Source organism: Geotrypetes seraphini, chromosome 9 (genome assembly GCF_902459505.1).
Source record: "Geotrypetes seraphini chromosome 9, aGeoSer1.1, whole genome shotgun sequence".
Classification (NCBI taxonomy): Eukaryota; Metazoa; Chordata; class Amphibia; order Gymnophiona; family Dermophiidae; genus Geotrypetes; species Geotrypetes seraphini.
Window position 1 is genome coordinate 155,826,187 of NC_047092.1, and position 22,879 is coordinate 155,849,065.

A 22,879-nucleotide genomic window follows, 5' to 3' on the forward strand; every position below is an offset into this window, starting at 1 on the left:
GCCGTTCTATAGACGGCACCCAGCTTAGAGCACTGTCTATAGAATAATGTTTGGCGCGCATTTTTTTTCAGTGCCCAAATTCAGGCACCATTTGCTGAATCTGGTCCATTATGTTACAATTATGTCACGATTTTAACACAACGCCTCTTGCATCTATACAGTCTGCCTTACAATCGGTGATGAGTCGGATTGTGCAGCCTAATAAGGTTTTGTTTTTTATTTTGAATCATTCATATACTTTGGAGGAAAGGTAGGAGAGGGACGATATGATAGACATTTAAATAACTACGAATGAGGCCAGTCTCTTTCAATTTAAAAGAACCTCCAGTGTGAAAGGTCATGGGATGAAGTTCAGAGGTGATGGGCTCAGGAATAATCTAAGGAAATACTTTTTTTGCAGGACGGGTGGTAGATGTGTGGAATAGTCTCCCAGTGGTGGTGGTGGAGACAAAGTCTAAATTCAAGACAGCATGGGACAGGTACGTGGGATCTCTTAGAGCAAGGGTGTCAAAGTCCCTCCTGGAGGGCTGCAATCCAGTCAGGTTTTCAGGATTTCCCCAATGAATATGCATGAGATCTATTTGCATGCACTGCTTTCACTGTATGCTAATAGATCTCATGCATATTCATTGGGAGAATCCTGAAAACCCAACTGGATTGCGGCCCTCCAGGAGGGACTTTGACACCCCTGTCTTAGAAAGAGGAGACAGTGGATGCTGCGGATGGGCAGACTGGATGGACCATTTGACCTTTATTTGCCATCATGTATCTATATTTCTGCATCTATTTCCGCTGTCATTATTTGTGCTTTCATTTTGCTTTGTTTTGCTTAATTGTTTCATTACTAGATCAATGTTATTGGTAACGTACTCTGTTTTGAAAAGTGAGCACTATTAGAAAAACATGAAAAAAATTGGGCAATTGGGCTTTTTTCCTGTTCTGGCCATACAACATGAAATGACAAGTGGTGTTGACCTTTCCTATGTTTATTTCAGCAAAAGCCCATCATTAATGATTAGCGTAACTTTGAGCATCTTAATCAACTCATTTAAAATCGTACTGTTGCTAATTAGTTTGTTCAATTAGATTGGGTGTGAAATTTGGACATATTACCAAAATCTTACTGTTGCTAATTCACTCACAGCCCGACGGGACCCGTTTTGCCATACAAAGGCTTTGTCAAGGGTTCTAAAAGAGCTATTTTCAAGCATCCTAAATGAGGATGGACGCTTGAAAATAGTTCCTTTAGAACCCTTGACAAAGCCTTTGTGTGACGAGACGGGTCCCGTCGGGCTGGCTAGTAATTCTGCATAATAAAGATAAGAGATAAAACTTACTGTGCCAATGCTTTATTAAAATGTAATTATAGAGTGAATTACCAACAGTAAGATTTTGGCAAAACATTAAGGAGGAGGTGGTGACAAGGGTCAATAATTAAGATATCAACCCATCTAGCTTTAACATTACACATGTATGTGTTGAATCAAGCGGGTTTCTGAAACTTCTTACCCTCCTCGCTTATATATTACACTCTGAAATGGGGTGATTTTTATTTGTTGTGGGTTCAAAGCCACGCTGCTCCTTGTGACCCTGGGCAAGTTATTTAATCCCCCCATTGTCCCAGGTACATTAGATAGAGTTTGAGCCCACCGGGACAGACAGGGAAAAACGCTTGAGTACCTGAATAAATTCATGTAAACCATTCTGAGCTCTCTGGGGAGAACAGTATTGAAAATTGAATAAATAAGTAGTGGGCCAGAGGTAAAAAAAAAAAAAAAAAGTTTGAGACACAGATTTATAGCTTTGCACTTATGCTCGGGAACCATAACTGCATTTATACACAACTATTTATACCAAGGAAAATATGATGCAGATGCCTATATTCTATGACTAGACAAGTAACTGAAAATAATATTCCTGATCCACCCATGATCCGCCCATTTCCATACCCCCTTTTTTGACTCTCAACTAAAATCTAGGTGTGGAATCTGCCCGGTACTGTTCTTAGGTTCCAACTACTGAAATCTCCGTCAAAGCTCACTCCAATCCATCTACACCCTCCCAGCCCTCCCTGAAGCCCTCCCCAGCCCATCCTCCCCCAAACAGCCATATACAGACACAGACCGTGCAAGTCTGCCCAGTACTGGCCTTAGTTCTTCAATATTTACAATTATTTTCTGATTCTAGATCCTCTGTGTTCATCCCACGGGGCATCCTTCTTAAATGAAATCAATTTATGTTTAAAGGGCACCATGGAATTATCACATGACCATGTGAAAGTATTTCTAGGCCCTGAGGTTTAGGATGTAAAGAAAGGGGTCAAAATCTATTAGAATATGCCATGGATAATTATTCTACTTCAAAAATTTTCTAGAGTCAAGAAACATCCAGCTGGTCATAAGTTTAGAAGAATTTTTTAAATTGCTTTTTACTGAGAAAGTGAAATGTCATTACTGATAGAATCTAGAATTGTTAAAACTACTTTCTTGCACCATGAACTTTTGATCATGCTATAAAGAAGCTGTTAATTTTGATTTTTTTTCTTCAAACCACTCTAGAAATATATGTGTGTGTGTGTGTGTGTGTGTGTGTGTGTGTGTGTGCATGCGATTTGAAAAGTTTGGTAAAAAGGCAAGATTAAAAAACCGTAGTCTTCCTCATGTATGTATGTACAAAGGGAAGCAAAAAACAACCCCCCTCCCCCCCAGGGTTTTTTGCTGTTTTCTCAGCAACTGCTTCAAATTTCAAAATGAAATTTTACATTTTTAGTGGTTACTATCTATGATAATCTCAATCCACTCGGCACATTATCGTTAAACTCGGTGAAGTTACAGAGTTTTTAGTGTGACCCACCCGGTCAGGGATCTCAAAGCCCCTCCTTGACGGCCGCAATCCAGTCGGGTTTTCGGGATTTCCCCAATGAATATGCATGAGATCTATGTGCATGCACTGCTTTCAATGCATATTCATTGGGGAAATCCTGAAAACCCGACTGGATTGCGGCCCTCAAGGAGGGACTTTGAGATCCTTTCACCCGGTGATTTAGACATTTTCAAAAATGGTTGCACTGTAATACTACTATTTGAAGAAAAAAATGGGGTACCGGCTTATGTTAATGGTGTCAGTGATGTAGACTTTTTGTCTGGGGAGCAATTTTGAAGGCCTATCACCAGCACCTGAAGCCGCAAACAACTGCCGAACTCAAGTCTTAACAAATGAATTGATAGACGATTGAATCAAATTAATTGAAACACTATTTACTCAAATCGAAGCAATATTTAATCAAACTGAAACATTATTTAATTAAATAAATTATTTATAAGTGCATACAACAAACCAATGGGACTAATGAGGAGCCCAGCCAGTTTGTGTCTGTCGACTCAACTGGCATTCTCAAGACCTAACGGCTGAATACCAGCAAGTTTGCACATACTTTTTAAAGTTGTATTTTCATGCATAGTTCTGTACGATCGACCTTTTGAATATTACATCATTATAAAAATTTACAAGGGATTGTTTCACAAAATGGCAGATAATCTGGGACAGCCTGCCACAGGGACAAAGGCTGTTAAGAATTTCCAAATCAAATGAAGGCCTTTGCTTAAAGCTGGGGGAGAACACTTTGAGCATTTGTAGCGATTGTGTTTAGAATTTTACATTGTCAATTGTATTTGAATGACTTTATTTTACTGTGTTGTAGCTCAAACATAGCTTATTTATTGATTTTTGCACGTTAACAATGTTGATGCTATTGACATATTAGCATTAGTTAAGATAATTAAATGCTGTTTAATAGTAAAATGGAAGAATGATGATTAGAAAGTACATAAAATTTCTCACTGAAATTCAAAGTGGTTGCTGAGAAAATGGCATAAATCTCTAGGGGTTACTTTTTATTGCCTCACTTTGTGATATTATATATACTGGTATGCATGCATTTTTTTATTATTATTAGTTTTTTACACACCCATACAAATACAAGTATGTATTCTACTAAAATAAAAATGTTGTCTATTTTTTTTTTTTTCTGTCTTCATGCAAACTATGTAGATTCTTGATTGTCCATCACTTCTCTGATCTTTCCAGGTAATTGATACCGTGTGTTAGCCTGATGCGATTTTGGAAAAATTAGACCACAAATGATAGAGGACAACCCGCCACTTGCTCTGGCTTTCTTACACAGAATGTGTCTAGAGCAGTGGTTCCCAACCCTGTCCTGGAGGAACACCAGGCCAATCGGGTTTTCAGGCTAGCCCTAATGAATATGCATGAAGCAAATTTGCATGCCTATCACTTCCATCATATGCAAATCTCTCTCATGCATATTCATTAGGGCTAGCCTGAAAACCCGATTGGCCTGGTGGTCCTCCAGGACAGGGTTGGGAATCACTGGTCTAGAGCGAGATTCAATTTCTTACCGATTCACCAAATTAGGTAAAGTAGTAATTCTCTATGGATTTCTGCTAAATTAACTTCACCCACTTTAAGGGCTCCTTTTACAAAAGTGCTCTAATGTTTTTAACACATGCACCAGATTAGCACGCATTAGAGCGTGCGCTAGCCATAAATTTCCCGCCTGCTCAAAAGGAGGCGGTAGCAGCTAGCGCGCGGGGCTATTCTGCGCATTAAGGCCCTAGCCCAGCTTTGTAAAAGGAGCCCTAAATCCTTTAAGTCACAGCCTTACTGTATACTTCGAAGCCCCAATTGTCCAGATGACCACTAGAGGGATGTAAGTATGACTCCCCCATACTTCTACCCCCCCAGTGGTCACTGGCCCCCTCCCATCCCCCAAAGTGAGAGGGGGTCGGTACTTATCTACCTGAATGACAGTTTCCAAATGTTATAGCAAGACCTTAATGGAACATGTCAGTCTTCCAAACCCCATCCTAATCCCATTGTATCAACATATTGACCTTAAATAGGTTTGTGCGACTCACAAATGGAAGATTAGATTAGATATTGGTGTCACTTGCAGGCTTAATGGCTATTGTTGTGGTGTACAGTTGGGTATAGTGGTTTTGGGGTGTGTTTTGGAGGCCTCACCATACAATATATGGGGGTTACGGTGAGATGTTGACCTGGGCCTTTTATATGAAACATAGAAACATGATTGGCAGATAAAGGCAAAATGGCCCATCTAGTCTGCCCATTCACAGTAACCATTGTAACATCCCACATGCCTATCCCAGGCCCTTTTGAATTCTGATACTCTAAGGCAGGGCTGCCCAAGTCCGGTCCTCGAGATCTACTGGCAGGCCAGGTTTTCAGGATATCCACAATGAATATGCATGAGAGAGATATTTGCATACTAAGAAGGCATTGCAGGCAAATCTCTCTCATGCATATTCATTGTGGATATTCTGAAAAACTGGCCTGCCAGTAGATTTCGAGGACCGGACTTGGGCAGCCCTGCTCTAAGGTATCACACTGCTCTGGTGGGATGTCCGTGTGGCCAGTCTACTAAATATGTTGGCCCTTTCTACATCCCAATGGCTTGTTTTGTGTGTTTTTTTTGTTTGGACATTTTTTTTTTTCAAAAATGGATCAAAAAGATAGAACACGTCTGAAAAATGGCCATTTTCAAAAAGACAAGATAGATGTTTTGCAGTTTTGAAAATAGGCATGTTTGAACATAAGAACATAAGCAATGCCTCTGCTGGGTCAGACCTGAGGTCCATCATGCCCAGCAGTCCGCTCACGCGGCGGCCCAACAGGTCCAGGACCTGTGCAGTAATCCTCTATTTATACCCCTCTATCCCCTTTTCCAGCAGGAAATTGTCCAATCCTTTCTTAAACCCCTGTACTGTACTCTGCCCTATTACTCCCTCTGGAAGCGCATTCCAGGTGTCCACCACTCGTTGGGTAAAGAAGAACTTCCTAGCATTCGTTTTAAATCTGTCCCCTTTCAACTTTTCCAAGTGTCCTCTTGTTCTTTTATTTTTCGAAAGTTTGAAGAATCTGTCCTTCTCTACTCTCTCTATGCCCTTCATGATCTTATAAGTCTCTATCATATCCCCCCTAAGTCTCCTCTTCTCCAGGGAAAAGAGACCCAGTTTCTCCAATCTCTCAGCGTATGAGAGGTTTTCCATCCCTTTTATCAAGCGTGTCGCTCTCCTCTGAACCCTCTCGAGTAACGCCATATCCTTCCTAAGGTACGGAGACCAATATTGGACGCAGTATTCCAGTTGCGGGCGCACCATCACCCGATACAATGGCAGGATAACTTCTTTTGTCCTTGTTGTAATACCCTTCTTGATTATGCCTAGCATTCTATTTGCTTTCTTAGCGGCTGTTGCGCACTGTGCCGTCGGCTTCATTGTCATGTCCACCATTACCCCCAAGTCCCTTTCTTGGTTGCTCTCATTCAATAATATCCCTCCCATCGTATAGTTGTACCTCGGGTTTCTGTTTCCAACATGCAATACTTTACATTTCTCAACGTTGAACTTCATCTGCCATCTCGCCGCCCATTCCCCCAATTTGTTCAAGTCCCTTTGCAATTCTTCGCATTCCTCTTTAGTCCCAGCTCCACTAAATAGTTTTGTATCGTCCGCAAATTTTATTATCTCACACTTCGTGCCTGTTTCTAGATCATTTATGAATATATTAAATAGCAGCGGCCCGAGCACTGAGCCCTGCGGAACACCACTCGTGACCCCCATCCAGTCCGAGTAGTGGCCCTTCACCCCTACCCTCTGTTTCCTACCCGCCAACCAGTTTCTGATCCATCTATGTACGTCTCCGTCCACTCCATGGTTCTTCAGTTTCCGGAGTAGACGTTCGTGAGGCACCTTGTCAAAGGCTTTTTGGAAATCAAGGTATATGATGTCTATGGGGTCTCCTCTGTCCATCCGTTTGTTAATTCCTTCGAAGAAGTGCAATAAGTTCGTTAGGCACGATCTCCCCCTGCAGAAACCATGTTGGGTTGTTTTCAAAAGTTCGTTTCTTTCCAGATGTTCATCGATGTGTTCTTTAATCAGTGCTTCCGTCAGTTTCCCCGGAACCGAAGTCAAACTCACTGGTCTGTAGTTTCCCGGGTCACCTCTTGATCCCTTTTTAAAGATGGGCGTGACATTGGCTATCTTCCAATCCTCCGGGATCATGCCTGTTTTCAAGGATAGGTTGCAAATTTGCTGCAGTAGTTCCGCTATCTCCTCCTTTAATTCCTTCAGAACCCTGGGATGGATTCCGTCCGGACCCGGGGATTTGTCAGTTTTAAGTTTTTCTATCTGCCTGTGTACATCATCAAGGCTCACTTCCATGGATGTTAATTTTTCTGCTTGATTTCCATTGAATATTTGTTCAGGTTCCGGTATGTTGGTTGTGTCTTCGTTTGTAAATACAGACGAGAAGAACATGTTGAGTCTTTCTGCGACTTCTTTCTCCTCCTTCACCGCTCCCTTCCTGTCTCCTTCGTCCAGCGGTCCTACCTCCTCCCTAGCTGGCTGTTTCCCTTTAACATATCTGAAGAACGGTTTGAAATTTCGTGCCTCCCTGGCTAGCCTCTCTTCATACTCTCTTTTGGCTTTTCGAACCACACGGTGACATTCTTTTTGATACTTCCTGTGCTCCTTCTGGTTCCCTTCAGTTTTGTCCTTTTTCCATTCCCTGAATGAATTTTTCTTATTGCCTATCGCTTCCTTCACTATTTTAGTCATCCATACTGGGTCTTTTGTTCGACCCTTTTTGCACCCCTTTCTGAATCTGGGGATGTGCAGATTTTGTGCCTCGCTCACTGTGTCTTTGAAAAAAGACCAGGCATGTTCTACTGTTTGCCATTTTTTGGAAGTGTTCCTAAGTTTCTTCCTTACCATTTCCCTCATTGCTTCATAGTTTCCTTTCCTGAAGTTGAAAGATGTCGCTATGGTTCTCTTTCCGTTCGGTATGCCTACTTCAACCTTGAACTTGATCATATTATGATCACTGTTTCCCAACGGTCCCACTACTTCCACTTCCTTTGCAGGTCCCCTTAGTCCATTTAGGATTAAATCCAGAGTGGCATTTCCTCTCGTCGGTTCTCTAACAAGCTGCTCCATGAAGCAATCTTGTATAGCCTCCAGGAATTCTGTCTCCCTAGCGCATCTTGAGCTTCCAAGACTCCAGTCTATCCCAGGATAGTTGAAGTCTCCCATAACAACTGTGTAACCACTTTTGCATTCTCGCTTCATCTCGGCATCCATTTCTTTATCGCTATCTCCGGTTTGCCCGGGTGGACGATAGTATAGGCCCATCTTTATTTCATGCCCTTTCCTACCCGGTATTTTAACCCATAGCGATTCCAGTTTGTTGATCATCTCCGCTGTGTCCATTCTTGTCGATTGTATGCTTTCTTTTACGTATAGGGCTATTCCTCCTCCTTTCTGACCTGACCTATCCCGGCGATAGAGCTTGTACCCCGGCAGTGCTGTATCCCATTTGTTTTCCTCATTCCACCACGTTTCAGAGATTCCAATGATGTCTATGTCCTCTGCATTGGCCATGGCTTCTAGCTCCCCCATTTTGTTTCTTAAACTCCTTGCATTAGTATATATGCAGTTTAGATCCTGGCATTTTGTCGTCTTCATTTCTTTTCCCTGTGCTTCAGTCTTTGGTGTCTTCTCTTTTGCTACAATCTTTCTAACCTCCTCTTCTGGGTTAGTTGACTCCTGTAATTTGTCTCTTGTCTCTTCCCTGCCTTTTTTCCCCTTAGTATCTTCACGGGATACCTTCTTCCGAATCATCGACGCTAGGTCGACTGTCGGCTTTCCCCTTTCTCTTAGTTTAAAGCCTGTTCTATTCCTCTCTTGACGTTGTTTGCTAGAAGTCTTGTTCCCGCCACGCTCAGGTGCAGTCCATCTCTCCTGTAGAGCTTGCTCTTGCCCCAGAACGTTGTCCAGTTCCTCACGAAGTGGAACCCTTCTTCCTCACACCATCTCCTCATCCATGCATTTATTGATTGTAGTTCTTCCTGCCTTTTCACATCTGCCCTCGGATGTTTCTGTGTGTTCCACAAAAAAAAGTCTAAAATTGGATTTAGACATATTGAAAATGCCCCTCTACATCTCCTCAATTTTGGTTATGCCAGAGTTATGTACCAAAGTTAATTGAATATATTTCTTCAGATAACTGTACACTTATCACTCACATAGAACTTTGGCCCTTCTGCGTCTTTGTATAGCATTACCTACATCTGGCATCATTTATTCGAACAGTTAAAATGGATCAGTAAAAACACGAGATAAAAATCTGCCAGTCTGAAGTGGCCAATTAAAATTTGCCAAGCATGTTCAAAACATATGAGCTTCAGTTCAAAGCTCAGGGCCGTTGAGAATCCTCCGAATGGAAGGAATTCTCAAACATACTGAACCAGTCAATCTGGTTGATTACCTTAACCTTTTTTAATCAGCTGCAGGATCTTTTTGCTCATGTTATAAGTGCCATTCCCAGAGGGTGAAGAGAGCCTATTATGTTCTCTATCCCACTTTAATCTATTTTTTAGTATTTGAGGCTAAACTTAAAATAAATTCTCAGCCTGAGAAACTCAAATATTTTGAAACTCGCCTCAAAAATACGTGAGCCTTTTTCCTTCAGAGCTTTGAGGAAATCTACCGATCCAAGAAAATCCATGGCAAATCCCCTTCGATATGCTTTCAATTTATTGCCAATCTACTGTAGCCAAAACTGAGAATGTGACATTTGTTTTGTAGGAGGTTTGTCAGACCTATTTGATTATTCATGAGTACATCAAATCAGGTGGTGAGCCACTTCTTTAAAAACATTCACATGTGTCCATTTGTGCAGAGTACATTTCTTTATTTTATCCAACTGATACTTTTTCATGATTTTCCTTATATTTGAATAGTTCAAATGCAGGAAAAGAATATCCTGTGATTGGTTCTAGCCTTCTACAACTAATGCTTCTCAATGACATGTGTCACCTTCCACTGTTGTGTTTTTCTGTCATAACTACTATATTTAAATATTTTTCATAACACTGAATAATTTACTATATATGTTATCATATTTTTTCACCTCCCTCTGGATTTACATGTCACTAATTATACACGTGGTCACATAAGAATTGCCGCTGCTGGGTCAGTAGTCCGCTCCTGCGGTGGCCCCTAGGTCAAAGACCAGCGCCCTAATCGAGACCAGCCTACCTGCGTACATTCCAGTTCCGCAGGAACTTATCTAACTTTGTCTTGAATCCCTGGAGGGTGTTTTTCCCTACGACAGCCTACGGAAGAACGTTCCAGTTTTCTACCACTCTCTGGGTGAAGAAGAACTTCCTTATGTTCGTATGGAATCTATCCCCTTTCAATTTTAGAGAGTGCCCTCTCGTTCTCCCTACCTTGGAGAGGGTGAACAACCTGTCTTTATCTACTAAGTCTATTCCCTTCATTATCTTGAAGGTTTCAATCATGTCCTCTCTCAGTCTCCTCTTTTCAAGGGAGAAGAGACCCAGTTTCTCTAATCTAAGAACATAAGAACATAAGAAGTTGCCTCCACTGGGTCAGACCGAGGTCCATCTCGCCCAGCGGTCCGCTCCCGCGGCGGCCCATCAGGTCTGCACCTGTGAAGTGGTTTCTGACCACTTTTATAACCTACCTCAAGTTCTATCTGTACCCCTCTATCCCTTTATCCTCCAGGAACCTATCCAAACCCTTCTTGAACCCCTGTACAGAGTTCTGGCCTATCACTTCCTCCGGAAGCGCGTTCCATGTGTCCACCACCCTCTGCGTAAAAAAGAATTTTCTAGCATTTGTTCTAAACCTGTCCCCTTTCAATTTCTCCGAGTGACCCCTAGTGCTTGTGGCTCCCCTCAGTTTGAAGAATCTGTCCTTATTTACTCTCTCTATGCCCTTAAGGATTTTGAAGGTTTCTATCATGTCCCCTCTAAGTCTCCTCTTCTCCAGGGAGAACAGCCCCAGCATTTTTAACCTGTCAGCATATGGAAAATTTTCCATACCTTTTATCAGCTTAGTCGCCCTCCTCTGCACTCCCTCGAGTACCGCCATGTCCTTCTTGAGGTACGGCGACCAGTATTGAACACAGTACTCCAGGTGCGGGCGCATCATTGCGCGATACAGCGGCATGATGACTTCCTTCGTCCGGGTTGTGATACCCTTTTTGATGATGCCCAGCATTCTGTTTGCTTTCTTTGAGGCTGTCGCACATTGCGCCGATGGTTTCAGTGATGAGTCGACCATCACCCCCAAGTCCCTTTCCAGGTTACTCACCCCTAGCAGTGTTCCCCCCATTTTGTAGCTGAACATCGGGTTCTTTTTCCCTACATGCATGACCTTGCATTTCTCTACGTTAAAACTCATTTGCCACTTTTTTGCCCAGTCTTCCAGTCTCGTTAGGTCCCTTTGTAGGTCTTCACAGTCTTCCGTGTTTCTAACCCTGCTGCAGAGTTTGGTGTAATCTCTCACTAGACGACAACTCCTCCAGCCCCTTAACCATTTTAGTCACTCTTCTCTGGCCCCTTTTGAGTAGTACTGTGTCCTTCTTCAAGTACAGCGACCAGTGCTGGACGCAGTATTCCAGGTGAGGGCGTACCATGGCCCAGTACTGCTGGGCATGGAGATGGTCTGTTATGTTCACTTAGCCTTGGAAGAGTGATAATCTCATGATATCTACCAACAAGGACAGCGCTTTCCTGAAACAAAAAAATTTTCATGTTTTTATAAGTCAGTGTATAATAAATTATATCCAGAACATCTGTATCCACAGTTTTTTGTTTCTGTTTAATTTATCTTTATCATTCTCCCAGGGGAGCTCAGAACAGTTTAGATGAATTTTACTCAGGTAATCAAGCATTTTTCCCTGTCTGTCCCTGTGGGATCAAAATCTATCTAATGTACCTGTACCTGTGTTAGGACCTTTTGTATGTATTAAGGGAGTGAGTCTGTGTTAAATGCTAAAAAGGTCATAGGTATAAAATGGCCTCCTCGCCCATACTTCCAGTGCTTTAAAGTAATTTTATTGTACTACAGATTTTCATCTTAATAAATTCAAGCAACATAAAGTGATATCAAGATAAAAGGGAAAGAGTTACCTTTTCAACCAGTGTGAAGGAGTAGCTTAGTGACTGGTAGAACTTGGTTGCAAACCAGCGATTTCAGGGTTCAAATCCTGCGTCTTCCACTGACATTCTTTGTGACTTTGGGCAAATCGCTTCATCTTATATTGCTACATGTGCAACTAGGTTGTAAGCCAGTTTTGATTGGGAAATAGTTCAGGCCCTGAACATAGAACTCGTCTTGAACTTGGATTTGGAAAAGGCAAGTAATAAATTTTTAGTCCAAAATTCATCCCAAGTGGCCTCTCTTCTCAGGACAATTAGAACCACATTTTAAAAGTATGCGTCTCTATGCATGGGGCAAGGGGAGGGGTCTCCCCTTAGGGATTGCTGCTGCCCAGATCTTCCCTCTCCCCTTAGCTCACCCAGCACTGACTGTTCTTTGAATTTGCGCTACTATTATGGATGCTGGTTGAGAGGCGGTCCCAGATGTATGGAAGCAGCACCTATCAAAACTTGGCACCAACTGCTTAAATTGCCTGTTGTTCATACCAAAATCTAGGCCTGGGAACAACACAGTTGTGATACTTGAAAAGCAAATTGTTCCACTGCTTTCCTTAACTTTTTTTTGTGCAACAGTCCTCAGGACACACCCCGCCAGTTCAAAAGAAACAGGCCCAAGAACAGAACCTTGAGGTACACCACTGGCACCATCCATTTCCTCAGAGCAATCTCCATCCTCAGTGGCCCGTGCAAAACAGGACTTGGCATATACCATGTTAAATAAGGAAGACGCGTGAATAAGCTGCAAAAAGGCACAAATGAAACCTGGATGGACACCAGCAAGCTCTACTCTGAAAGTTCTAGCCGATATTGTTGTTTTAAAGCTGTTCCACTGATTAATTCAGGTTATTGAATCTCAAAATTGCGATTTTATCAAAATTTTATTAAACTTGAAACTTATTCGGTTACAAAGACAGGAACTTGAGGTTCAAATCGCCATCCCTCAGAGCAGTGCTCTTAAGGCAGTGCCTGCTGACTGCAGTCAAAAGAAAGAGTTCTGATAATGATCCTTGGGACACCCTATGGCAGGGGTAGGGAACTCCGGTCCTCGAGAGCCGTATTCCAGATGGGTTTTCAGGATTTCCCCAATGAATATGCATTGAAAACAGTACATGCAAATAGATCTCCTGCATATTCATTGGGGAAATCCTGAAAACCCGACTGGAATGCGGCTCTTGAGGACCGGAGTTCCCTACCCCTGCCCTATGGTATCTTAACCATGGTAGGATGCTGAAAATGTTTGTAATAGCCTGTGTTGGTAATTATAAAAATACAAAAGGCTGTACAAGTCCACAATAAGAACGACATACAAAGAGAACTGAATCATGAAATTGTAGAGACAGGACAAAAAGTCACTGAATTTCAGAGAATAATGCAGTGGTCAGCGAAACGCTAGGCACCACTGGCTAAAAATTGACTCCCCAGTTACTCCTGCCCTTGCTGGCACCTCCCTTCTTCAAAACTGGCACTGGCAACCCCTAGCTGGGTTTAATTTACTGGTTATACCACAGCTTATAGTGTGTACATTGCAAGCCATGGTACTGTATAGTAACGTGCTGCTTGACATGCATTTGCATATTTTGCAACTCATAACGTGGAGTGATTTAATTATCACTGGGTTAGGGTCCTAAAACCAGCATTGGTGCCCTTTAGCATGGATTAAAGAGCAAATAAAATGGGTTAGTATCATAGTGCAGCTTGACATACGAGGGGGTGCTGAAAAGTTCTCAGCCCAACCAAGAAGAGAATGACGTGAATATGGCTCAATCAATGATCAGAAACAATGTGAAAGCACAGAATTTTGTTTCTGCAAATTAGCACTTAAAGGAAATAAGATAATACTATTTTCAGCTACAGTGGCAAAATAATGCTCAGAATTTAGGAAGTTGCTTGGGTTAAGAACTTCCCAGCACCCCCCTGTATATGCCCCAAAACTGAGAAGACTGGATAGACCAATTTGTCTTTTTTTGTTATCTACTATGATGTAAAAAGAAATTATACAAATCTATTTTAATAATTCAGACTTAAATATGACCATTTTTTTTCAGGGCATAGCAATTAGGTATCATCCATATAATTCTGTTTATAAATTCTTAGTCATAGCTATAGAAAAGGAAAAACATTTTTTAAAACAAATTGCATGCTATTCAGTAACAAAGATCTTCTAAAATAGGTAAAGCTCTAAAAAGATGTTGATTGTAACAGAGACATCTAGTGGTAGAATTATAGGAATGCAATGGAGCTATTTCAGATTTATAATAGAACATTCGGGTTGATCTAATTTGGGCACTTACCTTATGGTAAGTGCAACGTTTTACTGAAATGTGGTAAAGAACCCTTAAAAAATATCACGGTGATGTTACAAAGATAATAATTATTCAATTCCGTTTAGCCAAAACAAGAAAATGTGATTGATATTACCCCAAAATTAAAATGGCTCATTAAGGGGGTCTTTTACTAAGGCTCACTGGCCGATTTAGTGCGCACCTAAATGCTAACGCGCCCATTATATTCTGTGGACACATTAGCATTTAGCGCGCTACATCGGCTAGCGCACCTTAGTAAAAGACCCCCCTAAGGGCTCCTTTTATCAAGGTGCGGTAGGCGGTTAACACGCGGAATACCGCGCGTTCAACTGCCTGCCGCGCTAGTCGCTAACGCCTCTGTTGATGAGGCGTTATGTTTTTGGCTTGCCGCGGGGGTTAGCGTGTGATGAAATGTCCGACACGCTAACCCCCGTAGCGCACTTTAATAAAAGGAGCCCTAAGTTTAAATAAATCAAACAGGAAAAAAAAAATCCTGGCAAATGAAATGTATACTCTTTTCAACTCCTAATAGCTAAAAGCTTATAACAATTTAAAAAAGATTCCCTTAACATCTTCTAGACAGATTGGGCTATACCTGTTTTTATTTCATTGCATTCATGGTCCAATTTTTAGGAGAAAACCTGCGTGACTGCAACAAATTATTATAAGACACACCAAATAATTTGTGCCATATAAGTGCCATCTGCAAAGCCATTATCCAAATGGATCGGCCTATCTGAAAAGAGCCCCGAGTCAGTCTGATGAAAAGTTCAAGTTCACTTTTATTCTTGATAATACCATCTATCATCCGGCCGGTGTCAGGTCAAAAGCGCGCCGGGACAAAGGCGCGCCCAGACAATTGAGCGCAGCGCAGAGGCGCACGCTGCTCAAAATTACTGTTTTTAGGGCTCCGACGGGGGGCGTGGGGGGAACCCCCCCACTTTACTTAATAGACAACGCGCCACGTTGTGGGGGGTTTGGGGGGTTGTAACCCCCCACATTTTACTGAAAACTTCACTTTTTCCCTGTTTTTAGGGAAAAAGTTAAATTTACAGTAAAATGTGGAGGGTTACAACCCCCCAAACCCCCCATAACGCCGGCGCGATGTCTATTAAGTAAAGTGGGGGGGGTTCCCCAACAAAACCCCCCCATCGGAGCCCCTAAAAACAGTAATTTTGAGCGGCGCGCGTCTCCATGCTACGCTCAATTGTCCGGGCGCGCCTTTGTCTTTCGCGCCGTTGTCTATGAACCCATCCGGCCAGCTAAATATCAAATTAAATTAAAAGAAAAATATGGGAAGGAAAGGGAGGATAATGTAATTAAATAAATAAAAAGGGAGAGTCAAAAAGGGTATCCTCAGATGGTGGGCTACTATAATATCTTTGTTAGCCAAACACCTAATTCTTTGTTGATCCATCAAACACTTTTTTTTTCCGATTGTCTTCAAAAATAATTTCAAAATAGCACTTACCCCCCTTTTACTACACCGCGATAGCGGTTATTAGCGCAGGGAGCCGCGCTGAATGCTTCACACTGCTCCCGACGCTCAAGTTTCTGGAATCCTGTGGATTACAGGACCGAAGGCAACATGGATTCACTAGAGGTAGGTCTTGTCAGACAAATTTGATCAATTTCTTTGACTGAGTGACCAGAGAATTGGATAGAGGATGTGCGATAGATGTGGTATATTTAGATTTTAGCAAAGCTTTTGACAGTGTTCCACACAGACGTCTAATAAATAAACTGAGTGCCTTCGGGATGGACCCAAAGTGATGGGCTGAGTCAAAAACTGGTTGAGTGGAAGGTGACAAAGGGTAATAATAAGTAGAGATTGCTCTGAGGTAAAGGATGTTACCTGTTCTTGGGCCTGTTCTTTTTAACATTTTTATAAACGATATTGCTGAAGGGTTGCCGGGTAATATTTGCCTCTTTGTGGATGATACCAAAATCTGTAATAGAGTAGACATGCTGGGTGATGAGAATAACATGAAAAAAGACCTGGTGAACCTTGAAGAATGGTCTGAAATTTGGCAGCTAAAATTTAATACTAAAAAATGCAAGGTCATGCGTTTGGCATGCAAAAACCCGAGGGAACGGTACAGATTAGGGAGTGAAGAGCTTATGGGCACGACAGAAGAGCAGGACTTGGGTGTGACTGTATGTGATGATCTTAAGGTGGCCAAACAGGTTGAAAAGCTAGAAGGATGCTAGGTTGCATAGGGAGAGGTATGGCTAGTAGGAAAAAGGAGGTATTGATTCTCTTGTATAAGACTTTGGTGAGACCTCATTTAGAATATTGTGTACAATTCTGGAGGCCGCACCTTCAAAAAGATATAAAAAGGATGGAGTCGGTCCAGAGGAAGGCTACTAAAATGGTATGTGGTCTTCATCATAAGGCGTATGGGAACAGACTTAAAGATCTCAATCTGTATACTTTGAAGGAAAAGCGGAAGAGGGGAGATATAATAGAGACGTTTAAATACTTACATAATGTAAATGCGCATGAGTTAAGTCTCTTTCATTTGAAAGGAAACTCTGCAATGAGAGGGCATAGGATGAAGTTAAGAGGTGATAGGCTCCGGAGTAATCTCAGGAAATACTTTTTTACAGAAAGGGTGGCAGATGCATGGGACAGTCTCCTGGAAGAGGCGGTGGAAACAGAGCCTGTGTCTGAATTCAAAAGGATCAGGGATAGGCACGTGGGATCTCTCAGAGAGAAAGAAATAATGGTTACCGCGGATGGGCAGACTAGATGGGCCATTTGGCCTTTATCTGCCATCATGTCAGGAGCAGCACAGAGCATTCAGCGCAGCTCCCTGCGCTAACAACCACTATCGTGGTTTAGTAAAAAGGGGGATTCGTTTTAGCTAATTTACTCTTCCCCTTTTTACGAAGCCACATTAGGCTTTTTTATTGCTGGCCCTGGCGATATTCGCTCTGACACTCATAGAATGCTTATGAGTGTCGGAGCTAATACCACCGTGGCTGGAAATATTTTTTTAAAAGCCTAATGTGGCTTCATAAAAGGGGGGAGGGGGGGTTAGCTAATTCAAAAAATAACAATTGGCTTTAGCATATGTTTGATGTAACTTCAATCGATTGCTGGCTAAAGCTATGCTATTTTTGAGATTAAGATTTAGTTATTAAATCTTAATTTAGTTATTAATTTAGTTATTAAAAAAAAACTAAATTAAGATTTAGTTTTTTTTTGTTGTTGGTTTTTTTTCACCCAAAGGGTCGTGGACACTTGGAATGCGCTACCGGAGGAAGTGATCAGGCAGAGTACGGTACAGGGATTCAAACAGGGATTGGACGGATTCCTGAGGGATAAAGGGATCGTGGGATACTGAGAGAGGTGCTGGGATGTAACACAGGTATAGAAAGCTAACCAGGTAATAAGTATAGAAACCCAACCAGGTCGTGCATGTGCAAGACCGGAGGGTTAGGACTACGATGGGAAGATAGGACTTCAATGAGAAACCAAGGTGGCAAGGGAGGCCCTTCTGGTGATTCAGACAGGTCGTGACCTGTTTGGGCCGCCGCGGGAGCGGACTGCCGGGCAGGATGGACCTATGGTCTGACCCGGCGGAGGCACTGCTTATGTTCTTATGTTCTTATGTTATCTTGGAGGGGAAACATCCATCTGCCACTCTGTGTTGTTCTGGGGGGTTTTTTAAATGTTTTTTTTCTATTGAAAATGAGTACCATTGACATTTAAGTACCCATTTTGAACCCATTCATAACTTAGCGATGTGATTTTAAAAACAGAGATAACCAACGTTTAAACCTCCATTTCTCTATGCATTTTCAAACAAGCTCTACAGCAGCAGAACTTGAAACATTCCGATGTGGATATCTTGATTCCAATTTGTCCATCCTTTCTAAATGTCAGTGTAAGCATTACAGTTTACTCTCAGTTAACCGGCACCCATTGGGGATTGATAGATGCCGGATAAATGTAGTTTCTGTTTCCTTGAGTTACTATTAAAAATAGGCCTAACTAATACTATACCCCATATTATGCCATACCATAAACTGTTCCAAACTATCGGACATGTGGTGGGCAATGCGTGGGCATACTCAGGTGTAGCGTGCCAAGTTTACACTTAAATTTCCACCAGAAACTGATTTTATTTTCTTTATTTAAAGTATTACAGTATTTCTTAGATTTTTTTTTTCTGGTTGCTTGAGAGTTCTGGTTAGTTGAATTCTGGTTAACAGAGAGAGTTTACGCTATTATTTAAAAGAGGACATTGACTCTTAGGTCCGCTATATCAAAACATTCCCATGACAGAAATTGCCAACCTTACGGATGGCTTTTTCTATCCAACCCATTAAATAGATTTTAAAGAGTTCCAGAACTTATGTATCTGTTCACTAAACTGTATAAAATTTGAAGAACAGGGAATAAAAGATTATATAGATCTGAGCTGGCTGACATTGAGCAATACTTCTACGATGGTCGGATATAAGTTGTCTACAGATGGAATGAAGACAAGTGCAGGTTCAAAGTAGATATCAACGGAGGAAAAAGCCTCAGACAAGGGCCCTCCCACCTCCACAATGGTGAAGTAGCGGTGGTAAGGCGTTCACCTCATTGGTTCAAGAAACCTCCTAAAATAACAAGAACTCTGCACTTTTAAAAAAATTCTTAAATGGAAATACTGAATGATAGATAAAAAAATATCTTATCACTACTTAAGAATTTTTTTAATAGTGCAGAGTTCTTGTTATTTTAGGAGGTTTTTTGAGCCAATGAGGTGAACGCCTTACCACCGCTACTCCACCATTGGGGAGGTCTGAGGCTTTTTCCTCCGTTGATATCTACATTGAACCTGCACTTGTCTTCATTCCATCTGTAGACAACTTATATCCGACCATCGTAGAAGTGTTTCTCCATTACAATTGTGTTTCTACTATATCTGTATTTTGTGACATTGAGCAATACACCAGCTCCTGCAGTTAAAATAAAACTGGATAGTTGGTGGTATCCAGATACTGGCCAGGCTGAAAGCGGCACTGACCCAGAAGTGTTCTCTGGTTAGTGGTGATATTCAGACTATGTACCATAAAGTTAGAATAGTCCTATTGCTGCACTAACTTGATCTGTTTGTGGTTTGAATACTTTTTGCACGTCGATCATCCAAGCACTGTCTGAATGGTGCCAAAGTAGTCCAAGGAAATATTCAGTGGCACTGCCTGGTTAGTGCCATTGAATTTCCTTCTCGCTGGCAAACATTGCAAAACTCTGCTGCTGGATGTCCTTCTTTTTAGACAAGGATGGTTTTCACCCTATGCAATTGCTGTTGGATGTCCAGATTTCAGGCCCTTCCTAGTCCTAATCAAACAATTCCCATATATATGAAAGAGTGCATTATATTACTAATTCAAATTGTATATAGGAAGAGGCCTCAGTACTGGAGCCTACGCGCAGTCGTATTCACAGACTGAACTTATCGGCGTAGTTGCTCTGCTCCTTTGCTCCAATCATTGGCCATATTCCTAGTTTAAATCGTTTATTATAACCTATTTTATTGAATAATAAATATTCTAAAAACTCATACTGTTATTTATTTAACTTATTATACGTTTTCCTTATTTGTATATATTTATAACATACTCTATCAACTTCCTCGTCCTGCCCACAACCCACCCATAACATTTCCCCTTGCTATTTGGATGTACTGCGGTATGGGGACATCATTTTTCTGCCTCTGTAAAATCAGAACTTGGATGTTTCAAGCGCATGGAGGTCCATTTTGGCTTTCTGAGACATCCATATACTTCAAAAATAAGAATCTTAGTTTGTTTGCCTTCTTGGAATACCAAATTCTCAGTATAAGAATTTGTATGACTAACTACTGGCACCCTGCAACCACTCCCTATCATTTTAACATTTCCAGAAGTCACCACTGACATAAATTGTGGAATTAACAAATGCACATCATCTGCTCTAGACAGCTAAAGCTTTAAAGAGGCAGTGCTGACACTTAAAATTCTTCAGAGTATCTCACACAAAAAAAGTGTTATGTACAGTGATTAAATGCTAAAAGAGCCAAGGACATCTCTTTAAAATGTTTGGAATTTTTTTTTTTTTTTTTTCTTTTTTTAGAAAATTTCCTGTGAGTTGCCAGATTAATGTTTCAACCGGAGTGAAACTTCTCACCGGGTTTATTTCTGAGGTTTACTTAGGTGTGCTTAAAGTTGGTTTTTCTCAGGCTTTTAAAACTAGAAAGGGAAGACCTTTAGAAATGTCCTTCCCTCCCGCCAGTGCCTCTTTTTTTTTTTCTTTTTCTTCTTTAAAGAATGCAGATAAGATAATGTAGTAGAATTCCTAAGGCTAAGAAACTGGAGAGCATCCAAACTGCTGACCAGCTGTAAACCTCAGTCTGTATCTCTTAAGTATAATATGAAAAAGGAATTCTGGGTTGAAGGCAAGCCGATGTCAAAATACCCCTGAAAATAGGACAATCTGAGTTCTGCATCCATTACAGCAGTGGTTCCCAACCATCTCCTGGAAGACTACCAGCCAGTCCGGTTTTCAGGATAACCCTAATGAGTATGCATGGGGCAGATTTGCATGCCCATCACCTCAATTTATATACAAATCTCTCTCTCTGCATATTTATTAGGGCTAGCCCACAAACCCAACTGGCTGGTGATCCTCCAGGACAAGGTTGGGAACCACTGCATTACAGTACGTAGAGTCCTAACTAGTGTTCTGAGTGAGATCCATTTTCATCTTGGCAAAGGGTTCAAGTTTCAAGTTTATTAGTGTTTTTGATTAATCTCTTAATCACAATTCAAAGCGATGGTTATAAATAATAAACAATAAAATTACAGTATAAGGGAGTAATACAATACTTAACATAAACTTAAGTCCGAATAGGACTATTAACAAACTTAACAAACAAGAAAAAAGAGGAAAAAGGGAATTGAACTACAAAATCTTAAAAAATAGAATAATCAAGGAAAAAAACACAAGGTAGGGGATGTAAAATTCCATAATCATAATCAACTCAATAAATAAATCCAAGAGGGATAACTAATAATCAAAAGCATCTTTAAAAAGAAAAGTTTTTAAATTAATCTTAAATTTATCGAGGTTGCGTTCTTCTCTCAAATAGATAGGAAGAGAGTTCCAGACTTGAGGGGCCGTAACAGAAAAAATAAGTTGTCATCTTGTATTAATGATCTTGAGAGAAGGAATTGTCAATAGATATTGTTCATTTGATAGTAATGTTCTATTAGAAGAATAAGGAATTAATAGTTTGAAAATAAATGCAGGAGTTTTATAGAGTAGGGATTTGAAAGTAAGTAAGCATAATTTATAAGTTATTCTTTGAGATACCGGAAGCCAGTGTGCATTCATTGCTCTAGCCATTTCCCTTGATCTGTCGGCTGCATTTGACTTTATCGATCACTCTGTTCCTTTCCTATCTGACTATACCAGCTGGTTTTCTTCATTTCTTTCAAATTGCATATTTTAAAGTCATCACCTCCCTTCTTTTTCTTCCTCCTCCCGGCCACGTGGCTGGGGGGTTTCCCAGGAATTATACCGTCCTCGTACCTGAAGATAACCACTGGAACCATCCCCATGTCATTCTTTTAGGAGAGAGGGAAGAAGCAGAGTATGAATGGGCATAGCCACTAACCTTCAAGCCTTGTATTGAAGAATGCTGGTGTAGAAGGACTGAGATTGAGTAAGACACTTAATAATGAAATAGGATGGTTTCCCACGGTTATCCGCAAGGCCGATGACAAATTTGGTCGTTGTGTCATTCTGTAGGAATCTATTCTTTCACTGTTACTTTCTAATTTCTTCCTTAGTTGGCCACTATTATCCAAGAATGCACTATTTCCACCTACGTCTGTGCTATTCTATTCTGATCCAGACTCCCTTTCTATTGCCCCACTCCAGTCATTCTTGACTCTGCTGCTCTTAGGCTATCTGCTAATCGCCTCGGTCTGAACCCTGATAAAACTATTGCATGTTGGGTCAAAGGAGATCCAATGAACCCTGCCATAAACTTGATTTTTTTCAGGTACCTAGGAATTGTGTTAGATTCAGAAACTCTCATTTAAACCACATATGTCTGCTTCTAAAAATCAGGATTTTTTACTTTTTGTGGCCTCCATTTCTTTAATCATGACTCCTTTCATTCCCTTATTTTGACCCTTCTCAAAGCAGACTTGACTATTGCAATATTGTCTACCCTGTCCTCTCCCAAATTCTCATTGTGAAACACCAAACTATCCAGAATACTAACATCTGCGTCCTTTGTCACTCCAAAAAACCAACAATGTCTCTCCCCTTCTTAAGGATCATCACTAGTTTCTTATCCCCTATCATATTAAATACAAGGTTCTTTTATTGACTTTTAAAGCCCTTCTTGGTCCCCCCACCCCATGCACATACACACACATGCCTTTATCCTCTAATGATCATCACCTAGTTCTTCCCAGTCAAAGACAGGCTCAACACAAACTCAACAGAATTCCCCGT

At 41.2% G+C, this 22,879-nt stretch overlaps 1 protein-coding gene across 4 annotated transcripts in view; it reads left to right on the forward strand.

Annotated features, from left to right (window-relative positions):
- Positions 1–22,879, forward strand: part of AGTR1 (angiotensin II receptor type 1) — a 46,655-nt gene that overhangs the window by 10,949 nt on the left and 12,827 nt on the right. For 2 of the 4 annotated variants that reach the window (XM_033958451.1, XM_033958453.1), the window contains exon 2: positions 401–479. The exons of the other annotated variants lie outside the window; for them this stretch is intronic. The gene's annotated coding sequence lies outside the window, so the exon portion shown is untranslated. The remainder of the gene's footprint in view (positions 1–400; positions 480–22,879) is intronic. 4 annotated transcript variants of the gene reach the window in all.